Source organism: Salmo salar, chromosome 09 (assembly GCF_965601325.2).
Source record: "Salmo salar chromosome 09, fSalSal1, whole genome shotgun sequence".
Classification (NCBI taxonomy): domain Eukaryota; kingdom Metazoa; phylum Chordata; class Actinopteri; order Salmoniformes; family Salmonidae; genus Salmo; species Salmo salar.
In genome coordinates this window covers 132,839,764-132,852,297 of record NC_138299.1, presented here as the reverse complement: position 1 = coordinate 132,852,297, position 12,534 = coordinate 132,839,764, and the positions used below count along the sequence as shown (strand labels likewise).

Sequence of the window (12,534 nt, the reverse complement as noted above, 5' to 3'; positions counted from 1 at the left end):
CAGGGGAGTGGGTCTGTGTTCCAAGCCCAGGGAGAAACCCAGGGGAGTGGTCTGTGTCCCGGCCCAGGGAGAAACCCAGGGGAGTGGGTCTGTGTCCCGGCCCAGGGAGAAACCCAGGGGAGTGGGTCTGTGTCCCGGCCCAGGGAGAAACCCAGGGGAGTGGGTCTGTGTCCCGGCCAGGGGAGTGGGTCTGTGTTTCGGCCCAGGGAGAAAGCCAGGGGAGTGGGTCTGTGTCCTGGCCCAGGGAGAAACCCAGGGGAGTGGGTCTGTGTTCTGGCCCAGGGAGAAAGCCAGGGGAGTGGGTCTGTGTTCTGGCCCAGGGAGATAGCCAGGGGAGTGGGTCTGTGTTCTGGCCCAGGGAGATAGCCAGGGGAGTGGGTCTGTGTTCTGGCCCAGGGAGATAGCCAGGGGAGTGGGTCTGTGTTCTGGCCCAGGGAGAAACCCAGGGGAGTGGGTCTGTGTTCTGGCCCAGGGAGAAAGCCAGGGGAGTGGGTCTGTGTTCTGGCCCAGGGAGAAAGCCAGGGGAGTGGGTCTGTGTTCTGGCCCAGGGAGAAAGCCAGGGGAGTGGGTCTGTGTTCTGGCCCAGGGAGATAGCCAGGGGAGTGGGTCTGTGTTCTGGCCCAGGGAGATAGCCAGGGGAGTGGGTCTGTGTTCTGGCCCAGGGAGAAAGCCAGGGGAGTGGGTCTGTGTTCTGGCCCAGGGAGATAGCCAGGGGAGTGGGTCTGTGTTCTGGCCCAGGGAGAAAGCCGGGGGAGTGGGTCTGTGTTCTGGCCCAGGGAGAAAGCCAGGGGAGTGGGTCTGTGTTCTGGCCCAGGGAGAAAGCCAGGGGAGTGGGTCTGTGTTCTGGCCCAGGGAGAAAGCCAGGGGAGTGGGTCTGTGTTCTGGCCCAGGGAGAAAGCCAGGGGAGTGGGTCTGTGTTCTGGCCCAGGGAGAAAGCCAGGGGAGTGGGTCTGTGTTCTGGCCCAGGGAGATAGCCAGGGGAGTGGGTCTGTGTTCTGGCCCAGGGAGAAAGCCGGGGGAGTGGGTCTGTGTTCTGGCCCAGGGAGAAACCCAGGGGAGTGGGTCTGTGTTCTGGCCCAGGGAGAAAGCCAGGGGAGTGGGTCTGTGTTCTGGCCCAGGGAGAAAGCCAGGGGAGTGGGTCTGTGTTCTGGCCCAGGGAGAAAGCCAGGGGAGTGGGTCTGTGTTCTGGCCCAGGGAGAAAGCCAGGGGAGTGGGTCTGTGTTCTGGCCCAGGGAGAAAGCCAGGGGAGTGGGTCTGTGTTCTGGCCCAGGGAGAAAGCCAGGGGAAAGTCTGTGTCCTGGCCAAGGCTGCTTGAGAATGTTTTATCTTTTCCCAGTTATCCTTTTTCACTTAATGACTGTTCATATTGACCCAGCAGGCAGACAGACACTGTGTAAAATCCCCTCTCTCTCTCTCTCTCTCTCTGTGTAATGCAATCTATGCTTGGTAAAGGGCCTGACAGGGCTGGAGCTGTGTGTATGTGTGAGATTGCTCTGGTCTTTGGATGCGGTGTGAGCATGGTGTGAGTGGAAGCAGAACCCAGGTCTGGTCTTCATCACAGAGAACTACCCAGGGCCAGACCTTCTACCACCACCAGCAGCCCAGGTCTGGTCTTCATCACAGAGAACTACCCAGGACCAGACCTTCCACCACCACCAGCAGCCCAGGTCTGGTCTTCATCACAGAGAACTACCCAGGGCCAGACCTTCTACCACCACCAGCAGCCCAGGGGTGGTCTTCATCACAGAGAACTACCCAGGGCCAGACCTTCTACCACCACCAGCAGCCCAGGTCTGGTCTTCATCACAGAGAACTACCCAGGGCCAGACCTTCTACCACCACCAGCAGCCCAGGGGTGGTCTTCATCACAGAGAACTACCCAGGGCCAGACCTTCTACCACCACCAGCAGCCCAGGGGTGGTCTTCATCACAGAGAACTACCCAGGGCCAGACCTTCTACCACCACCAACAGCCCAGGGGTGGTCTTCATCACAGAGAACTACCCAGGGCCAGACCTTCTACCACCACCAACAGCCCAGGTCTGGTCTTCATCACAGAGAACTACCCAGGGCCAGACCTTCTACCACCACCAACAGCCCAGGGGTGGTCTTCATCACAGAGAACTACCCAGGGCCAGACCTTCTACCACCACCAGCAGCCCAGGGGTGGTCTTCATCACAGAGAACTACCCAGGGCCAGACCTTCTACCACCACCAGCAGCCCAGGGGTGGTCTTCATCACAGAGAACTACCCAGGGCCAGACCTTCTACCACCACCAACAGCCCAGGGGTGGTCTTCATCACAGAGAACTACCCAGGGCCAGACCTTCTACCACCACCAACAGCCCAGGTCTGGTCTTCATCACAGAGAACTACCCAGGGCCAGACCTTCTACCACCACCAACAGCCCAGGGGTGGTCTTCATCACAGAGAACTACCCAGGGCCAGACCTTCTACCACCACCAACAGCCCAGGGGTGGTCTTCATCACAGAGAACTACCCAGGGCCAGACCTTCTACCACCACCAGCAGCCCAGGGGTGGTCTTCATCACAGAGAACTACCCAGGGCCAGACCTTCTACCACCACCAGCAGCCCAGGGGTGGTCTTCATCACAGAGAACTACCCAGGGCCAGACCTTCTACCACCACCAACAGCCCAGGTCTGGTCTTCATCACAGAGAACTACCCAGGGCCAGACCTTCTACCACCACCAGCAGCCCAGGGGTGGGTGAACAGGGAATCTTCCAAATAACTATAACCTAACTATATATTTGAAAAGAAATATCACCATCGCATTGCAATAGATACACAAATTCAATATAGTGTGATATCACGTCAGATTACAGTTTAGTTCCTCATATACAGCCAAGCTATCTCAACAATGGGCTGTGGCTGTTGAGGTGCATTGCATCTGTATGTGTGTATTGATCCTGATAAAGCTGCCAGAGGTGAGCAGTGCAGACTGGTAAGACCTGTGCCATGACCTTCAGCAGAAGCAGGGGAGTTGCTTGTGGATCAGGGTGTTAAATCGCCAGCCCTTTTTCACCCGCAGCATGTGTTGATAGGTCCTATATGGATAGTACACTGGTCCTACAGTAGCTCTGCAGCTGTACCGCGTGTGTGTCTGTGCGGGTGTCAGTCTGTACGAGTAGGCTTGCGTTTCTAGGAACCTGTATGGGGGCGCTCAGCTCAGCCAGCCAGTCCAGTTTGGTTGAGAAGGCCAGGGCCAGATAGGACCACGTGGGGTTAGTGCTGTACTCACCACAGTTGGGGGATTGGGGTCTGGGGGCATTGGGGTGACAGGTGCTGGGGGCTGACCAGGACCCACTAGTCTGTCAGCCTGCCACTAGCTAACCCCCCTGAACGCACGCACACACCTAATCCCTAGCCAGCTGTTGCAGTTGCCGTGGTCCAATCAGTCTAAAGTGTCAAGGCTAGGGCGGTAATGGTTGGGGGGAGGGCAGGTGGTCACAGGTTCAGGTAGCCCACGCGCATGCCTGTCGCTGTGGTGACTGAGAAGGACGTGATATTTACCCCCACCCCTCCTTGATAACGGCTTGGGGCTCCCCCTGAAGAATTCAGGACATGTTTCTCAGGCCCTGCCAGAAGTGTCCGCAGCAACACTGACACACACACTCATTTGTTATCTTCACATGGGTTTAAATAACCCCAAGCCTATCTGAATGTGGGGTTAGGGTAGGCCCACTCCTCAATCCCATGTCCAGCCCCCTGTCTCTGGAAGATGAGCCGGTCCATCCCTGTGTGACCCCATGGGCAGGGGTGGGAACTAGCAGCAGCAGGGGGTTCTGGAGAATGTTGTGTCTGGGTAAAGTTGTATCTCAGGGGTCAGCAGTCTCGTCGTCGCTGCTGTCGTCTCGGTGTCGTCCCAGACTCCCACTGGCCAGTAGATTGATGGTAGTTCACTGTAGTTCACTGAGCCCTAACAATATCCAGTAGGGTGTCTTTCTCTGTGTGTAGTCAGGGGACTGGTGGTAGTTCACTGTAGTTCACTGAGCCCTACCAATATCCAGTAGGGTGTCTTTCTCTGTGTGTAGTCAGGGGACTGGTGGTAGTTCACTGTAGTTCACTGAGCCCTACCAATATCCAGTAGGGTGTCTTTCTCTGTGTGTAGTCAGGGGACTGGTGGTAGTTCACTGTAGTTCACTGAGCCCTACCAATATCCAGTAGGGTGTCTTTCTCTGTGTGTAGTCAGGGGACTGGTGGTAGTTCACTGTAGTTCACTGAGCCCTACCAATATCCAGTAGGGTGTCTTTCTCTGTGTGTAGTCAGGGGACTGGTGGTAGTTCACTGTAGTTCACTGAGCCCTACCAATATCCAGTAGGGTGTCTTTCTCTGTGTGTAGTCAGGGGACTGGTGGTAGTTCACTGTAGTTCACTGAGCCCTACCAATATCCAGTAGGGTGTCTTTCTCTGTGTGTAGTCAGGGGACTGGTGGTAGTTCACTGTAGTTCACTGAGCCCTACCAATATCCAGTAGGGTGTCTTTCTCTGTGTGTAGTCAGGGGACTGGTGGTAGTTCACTGTAGTTCACTGAGCCCTACCAATATCCAGTAGGGTGTCTTTCTCTGTGTGTAGTCAGGGGACTGGTGGTAGTTCACTGTAGTTCACTGAGCCCTACCAATATCCAGTAGGGTGTCTTTCTCTGTGTGTAGTCAGGGGACTGGTGGTAGTTCACTGTAGTTCACTGAGCCCTACCAATATCCAGTAGGGTGTCTTTCTCTGTGTGTAGTCAGGGGACTGGTGGTAGTTCACTGAGCCCTAACATTATCCAGTAGGGTGAGTGGATCACATATCAAAGCTTTTAGGCCATATGGCAGATCTTTGGAATAATCCATTTTATTTGACATTCAGAAACAATGAGCCTCTTCGCAAATGGCACCTTATTCCATATATAGTGTACTACTTTTAACCAGGACCAATAGGGCTCTGGTCTAAAGTAGTGCACTATATAAGGAATAGTATGCCATTTGGGACGCACAGTGGTAGTGTTTTGGTTGCCTTAGGAAATATCTCCCAGTTTCTGTTGATGGCTCCATACTTCCTGATTCTGCTTAATGAGCTCAGGTTGAGGGCTGAATGGTCTGGGTTCTGAACGTTCATTTCTTGCATGGAGGTTTACACAACGTTTAAACAGCACTATTTCTACTGGTAGGGTGTGGACTGTGGAGGGTTGTGGAATAGGAATGGTGGTTGGGTTTGGAGAGGGTGAGTGGTGTCTGTGCTTCATCTGGATCTGATATCTGGAGCCACCACTCATTCGCTACACAAACACACTGGGAGTGTATTGTTTTGCACAAGGCTTTCTCCGATTGAAGATCCTTCTGTGGTTAACGGGCAAAACAGACCAGCTTTAACAGCAATGTGTGTGTTGTGTTGGAGAGAGCTCGGGTGGGACAGGACAGCATGAACTGGACACCCCCAGAGTGCTCGTTGTGCTAATAAAACAGCAGGCCTATCAGACACCCAACACCCCCAATCAAACCCCATTACATTAAGGAAATATTACACCTCACACTGCCAAGGGCTAGGACTGATGCATTTACATGGCAAGGCATTACTGTGTGTGTGTGTTAGCCGTGAATAGTTGTATCTGTTTACCTCCGGTGTTGTCAGGACGTTGGCGGTCTCTTCACAATACGCTGACGCTGTCCTGTCTGTAGGTGCCCAGGGTTATATTGATTTACAGGCCTGCGGATCTACTCTGGCTGATGTAGGCATCATATCATGTGTTTGGTAGTTCACTCTTTCTGCTATTTTAGCCTGCTGGAATACTTGTATGCGGTAAATCTGAAGAAGCATTGTCATTGCTCTTGACCTAAGGCAAGCCCCTTATATGATGAAGTACATCATTTCCGTATCTCAAGTTGTGTGTGTGTTGAGGTCTGGAGAGCTTCTTACATCTCGGTGTGTTTAGTGTCTGTGTTAAAGATCCAATCCGCATTAGGGGAAACAGCTGTTCTCCTCAGTGGGGTTTTGTTGATGAAACGGAGGTGAGGAGCCTCAAGCTGTGAGGAAAAATTATGACAATACACATTCTGCTGTTCCATCACGTGTGATGTCAGAGGAGACAAACTGTGTTGTTGTTTCCAGAAACTTCTTTATCTCAAATGGACGTAGTCCACCATTTCTAAAATCAGAGAGGGAGGGAGAAAAAGGGAGGGAGTTAGTTAGAGAGGGAGAGCGAAGGAATGATTGACAGCCAAACACAAGGATTACCTTACTCCATTCCAGAGGGCAAACAAAATAAAAGTTAAATGTTAAGCCATTTACGATCAAGCTTCTGCCTGGACCTTGTTCGATCATAGAGCAGCCACTGAAATTGACAAATACAGTAAACTAACCAGACATTCAAACTCATGTCATGTAAAATCAAACAAATATAATTTTGGTCTATTTCCTACATTAGCTATGGAGATATGACACGCTGTTCTATGTCACTTCTCTGTCATTCCCTGGTCCAAAAACCTGGCCTACAAACCTCAGGGAGGGATTGATACTGCAGCTAAATGAAACCAATATAACTGCTATTACGTCAACACAAACATTTTACATTCACCATCATCACCACCGCCAAGGGAGGTTAACTGGGTTAAGAATCTTAGTGGCTCTAAAGCCGTTTGGAGCGATTCCTTAATAATCTCCCTCACCCCCATCACATCACCCCACCAAGACATTAGCGCCAGGTTTAGGCGGATTTACCTCGCCAGATAACACGACCAGATCTGTCAAAACAGCCGACCCCCCCATCCCTACACACACACACAGATATATACGGACACACATCCTCAGTCCCAACAACACTGCCAGACAACACACAAACAAGACACCAAGGTTATTATAGTTTTGGTGTTTTTCTGTTCCATTTTATTTCTATTATATAGATTTACGATTGTTTTATTTGAAATTCAGTCTAGTTTGATTTAGTTTTCAGATTAGATTTACTGCTTTTTATTTAGTTTTTATATCTTTTAGTGTTAGGGACAGAAAGTAGCCTGTGCATTGGAGGTATTTATAGTTTTTCCTGTTTGGGGGATGTCACTTCTTGCCATTGTGGGGCAGTGATGCATAAGATGATGGGTCAGGTCATAGGTTAAGTTAGCTTTAAAGGTAGACTCAGCGAGATGACGTTGAGGCACCAAGTAAAAAGTAGTACTGTGTCAGTTTCCGCAACAACCAGGAGCGTGAATCTCTCCGCTGTTTTGGTCCCGAAGCTGCCACGTTGTAGAACACTGGTGCATATGCACAGATACACTGTGTGAGAGCCAAGTCTTGCAACGCGCTCATATCAATGGCCGTGTTTCTCGGCTCAGACGTTGCTGATGCATGCCAGATCTTGTAACACCTGGATAGGTATTTTATGTATCAGCTGACCACCACATGGTCGTATTTACCTGCTCAGACGTTGTATGCATCTACCAATGGTTTCATGCCACGACGGTGCAGTTGGGCACCAGATTGCTATAACATATGATGTGGTTAGTTGTTTTGTAAAATACCTATCCAGGCGTTGTAAGTTCTGGCATGCATTATCAGAGCAGTGCAACATAACTGACATGTTAAAGCAGTCTGGTGCCGGACTGCACAGGCCACGACGTGACACACAACCATTAGTTGATGCACGTCTGAGCAGGGGAAAAAAGAAAAACTGAACATAATTCATGATTGTTTTCATTTTATCTTTGTTATTTACAACAATAGTTTCAGTATAGTTTGTTTTTCAAACAGGTTTGTTCATTATTTTATTTCAGTTTTACTAAGTAGATTTTTCATGATTAGTTTTTGTTTTAGTTTACTATAATAAGACGGAAACTTTCCTCTGTCTCTCCTCTCCTCCTTTCTCCCTCCCTGCCTCCCTCCCTCCCTTGGGTTTTCCTTGACTAATCCTATATATTGTAGAAATGTTGTTTTCTTACTTAGCCTTCTCACCAAATGACCCGTTTTCCTCTCCTCTATTTGTCTGGTCAGTGATGCTTCCCAGATGCACACCAGCTGATGAACAAGTGTAGTGGCGCTGGTTGGTGGCATAATAGGTAGTGGGATAGTGAAGGTGTGTGTGTGTGTAGTCTAAACAGTGTGTGGAGGATTGGCCATGTGTTTATGTGAGGGACTGATTGGAACGCCAAAGTATCTTCTTTAAGCCTACAAACACACACAGGTCTCTGTCTCAATACGTGTGTTCTCATCAACAAGTCATTTTAGCATGTTTTTCTGCTGTGTGGTTGCGTGTTTTGTCTCCTGCTCTGTCATTAATACCTGGGGGAGTGCTGTGTAGTGTGTTATATGTAACAGTCTGGTATTGACAGTTGAGTTGCTATCCTGTATTATTGTGTGTAAACGGTCATCTGTCTCCCTACCCTGGGTCTGGGTCCTGTGTAAGGCTCTTAGAGGGATAATCTGGGCTCAGCCAGGGGTCTTACATCGCCCGCCCAGACCAGGGGTGTCGGGCGATCCGGACGAGGTGCGAGAGGCCAGGATCACACACACATCGACCCCCGTCCCCGCTCTGAGGATCAGTAGGGGTCTAGTTCTGATATTTCTTCAATTCTTTCTTTTTTAACTTTTTGGATGATGTGTATCGTTAGGTATTACTGCACTGTTGCAGCTAGAAACACAAGCATTTTGCTGCACCTGCGATAACATCTGCAAATCTGTGTACGCGACCAATAAACGTTGATTTGATTTTGAGTTTTAGGGCTGTATGTGGGCACTTGGGCTTGGAGGGTAGACTGGGGAAGGTGTGTGTAGACTGTAGCTTACTGAGTGAAGGAGGGTGTGAGTGAGGCCGGCGGGGAGTGGGTATTTGGAGCAGACCCTCCCTCCTCTGTCTTGGTCTTAGAGCCGTCAGGCCCCTCAATGAGCCAGTGTGTCTGTGAAATGCACTTTATTATTGGTTAATCTGCCCACAGTGGCAGCCCTCATTTCACACTGGATTCCTCACCCTGTGGAGACCGTGTGTGTGTGTGGGTGTGCGTGCACCCCGTGGGGCCGTGGCTAATTTGACAAATTTGCACAGCGGGGTTGGAGGCACAGGCATGGTGGGAGATTTGATATATGGGCGCTGGAGACAGGGAGCGCAGAGCACACACACACACTGAAAACACTTGCACACCATAAGTACTTGTGACGCACATACACTGCATACACACATCACATACATTCACAAATGCATACTATATACACATAAACACATTCCATACAAACTCACACACACCCTCCAGCCCAGTAATCCAGCCCAACCCTGAGAGAGAGCTGTGGCAGTATAATGGTTATTAAATGCTTAGTGTTGTGCTCATACCAAATATCTGAGATTAGCTACGTAATCAACTCCAATGTATTATATATGTTTTCTGCCTATAGATGGCAACTCCATTTCCATTGGGACATTATCCTGAAAGTGATGAAGAGAGTTGGTTGCGGGGCGTGTGTGTGTGTGTGTGTGTGTGTGTGTGTGTGTGTGTGTGTGTGTGTGTGTGTGTGTGTGTGTGTGTGTGTGTGTGTGTGTGTGTGTGTGTGTGTGTGTGTGTGTGTGTGTGTGTGTGTGTGTGTGTGTGTGTGTGTGTGTGTGTGTGTATGTGTGTGTGTGTGTGTGTGTGTGTGTGTGTGTAAGTGTAAGTGTAAGTGTAAACCCGGTGGAATTGAGCTGCTAGACCCAGAGCTTTAATCAGTGTGTGATGTGTGCAGAGCCTTAAGAACAGGTTTGAACCCACACAGTTTCATCAAGCCCTCGCGCTTCGCTCATATTTGGCCACCACACTCATAACCAGCTGGTTTCCAGCCCTAGACCCTAGAGTTAGGACTGTAAACACACAGTACACACACACAACATACAGTGCATTCAGAAGGTATTCAGACCCCTTGACTTCTTCCACACTCCCCTGTCATTTACTGTATTAGCTGTGGTCTGGGTGATGAAATGGCCCATTATGTGGTCTTTCTGTGTGGCTGTACTGTGCATTCGGAAAGTATTCAGACCCCTTCCCCTTTTCCACATTTTGGTAAGTTACAGCCTTATTCTAAAATGGATTAAATAGATTTTTTTCCTCATCAATCTACACACAATACCCTATAATGACAAAGAAAAAACTGGTTGAATTATTACATTTACATAAGTATTCAGACCCTTTACTCAGTACTTTGTTGAAGCACATTTGGCAGCGATTACAGCCTTGAGTCTTCTTGGGTATGACGCTACAAGCTTGGCACACCTGTATTTGGGGAGTTTCTCTCATTCTTCTCTGTAGATCCTCTCAAGCTCTGTCAGGTTGGATGGGGAGCGTCGCTGCACAGCTATTTTCAGGTCTCCTCCAGAGATGTTTGATCGGGTTCAATTCCGGGCTCTGGCTGGGTCACTCAAGGACATTCAGAGACTTGTCCCGAAGCCACTCCTGCGTTGTATTGGCTGTGTCCTTAGAGTCGTTGTCCTGTTGGAAGGTGAACCTTCACCCCAGTCTGAGTTCCTCAGCGCTCTGGAGCAGGTTTTCATCAAGGATCTCTCTGTACTTGGCTCCGTTAATCTTTCCCTTGATCCTGACTAGTCTCCCAGTCCCTGCTGCTGAAAAACATCCCCACAGCATGATGCTGCTACCACCATGCTTCAACGTAGGGATGGTGCCAGGTTTCCTCTGGATGTGACGCTTGGCATTCAGGCCAAATAGTTCAATCTTGGTTTCATCAGACCAGAGAATCTTGTTTCTCATGGTCTGAGAGTCCTTTAGGTGCCTTTTGGCAAACGCCAAGCGGACTGTCGTGCCTTTTACTGAGGAGTGGCTTCCGTCTGGTCACTCTAGCATAAAGGCCTGATTGGTGGAGTGCTGCAGAGATGGTTGTCCTTCTGGAAGGTTCTTCCATCTCCACAGAGGAACTCTGGAGCTATGAGTGACTATCTGGTTCTTGGTCACCTCCCTGACCAAGGCCCTTCTCCCTCATTTGCTCAGTTTGGCCGGGCGGCCAGCTCTAGGAAGAGTCTTGGTGGGACCAAACTTCTTCCATTTAGGAATGAGGGAGGCCACTGTGTTCTTGGGGACCTTCAATGCTGCAGATATTCTTTTGGTACCCTTCCCCAGATCTGTGCCTCGACACAATCCTGTCTCGGCGCTCTACGGACAATTCCTTCGACCTCATGGCTTGGTTTTTTCTCTGACATGCGCGGTCAACTGTGGGACCTTATATAGACAGGTGTGTGCCTCCAATCGAGTTGTAGAAACATCTCAAGGATGATCGATGGAAACAGGATGCAGCTGAGCTCAATTTCGAGTCTCATAGCAAATAGTGCTTATGTAAATAAGGTATTTCTGTTTTTACTTTTAATACATTTGCATTTACATTTGGGGTATTGTGTGTAGATTGAGGAATTATTTTTATTTAATCCATTTTAGAATAAGGCTGTAACTTACCAAAATGTGGAAAAGGGGAAGGGGTCTGAATACTTTCCGAATGCACAGTACAGCCACACAGAAAGACCACATAATGGGCCATTTCATCACCCAGACCACAGCTAATACAGTAAATGACAGGGGAGGGCTGTGAGAGGGCCCAGGCTAAGTGTGTTTGTGTGTGTACGTGTGTGTGTGCGTTGTTTTCCCGACACAACTCTGTCTCTGTCCCCGGCCAAACACTCTTTGATGTGTGTGTGACAGGGGGAGGCATCCCACAGACTCTCAGGGCCAGCACCCCTCCCTCTCTCTCTTTCTCTTTCCATCCCTTTGCTTTCTCTCTCTCTTTATGGCTGCGGGGGATGACAAGGCACTCTGCTGTTTCTCTGTAGGACCCTGCAGCTGCCTAGAACACACACACTGGTCTGGTTATCTCAGCCTCCTTGTCTGGCCTACTCTGTTACTCTGTTACTCTGTTACTCTCTCTCTCTCTCTCTCTGTGATATCACTCCTCCAGTGACCTGGCTTCTCTCTGTAAAACAGAAGGATGTCTAATACAGAGATTTTAGATTTATGTCCTGAAAGATGTTTAGACGTGTGTGTGTGTGTGTGTGTGTGTGTGTGTGTGTGTGTGTGTGTGTGTGTGTGTGTGTGTGTGTGTGTGTGTGTGTGTGTGTGTGTGTGTGTGTGTGTGTGTGTCCTTGGGAACAGAATATACTTTATTCTATTTAATCAATTTCTATCAGCGACACCCTCAACCATGGAGACCCAGTAGCACCCTTAGTCAAAGCACACAGAAAGTACACGCCACTGCTACATTCTCCATGAGGAGAAGCAAACAGTATAAATCTAGATTGAATCCTCCATATTCTATATAATAAGGGTTACTTAACAGAACTGTCAGAGCCATAGAGTATTCTAGGTAGCTGGAAGAGCTGATATCATAGTGTTTGTGTGTGGTTTCCTGTCTCAGGAGAGGCACAGCTCATTGGAGATCTTAATGGAGGCTGTCTCCTGCACTTGGCTACACACACACACACACACACACACACAAGAACACAGTGCAACGTTTTCTTTCATTTCATCTTGGCTGTGACTTCATGAAATGTCAAATCAGCACAGCCGATCTTGTTCGTTTTCCGCT

At 49.5% G+C, this 12,534-nt stretch overlaps 1 protein-coding gene across 5 annotated transcripts in view; it reads left to right on the top strand.

The window, feature by feature from the left end:
• Nucleotides 1–12,534, top strand: part of LOC106612862 (BCAS3 microtubule associated cell migration factor) — a 342,172-nt gene that overhangs the window by 266,738 nt on the left and 62,900 nt on the right. The gene's annotated exons all lie outside the window — the stretch shown is intronic.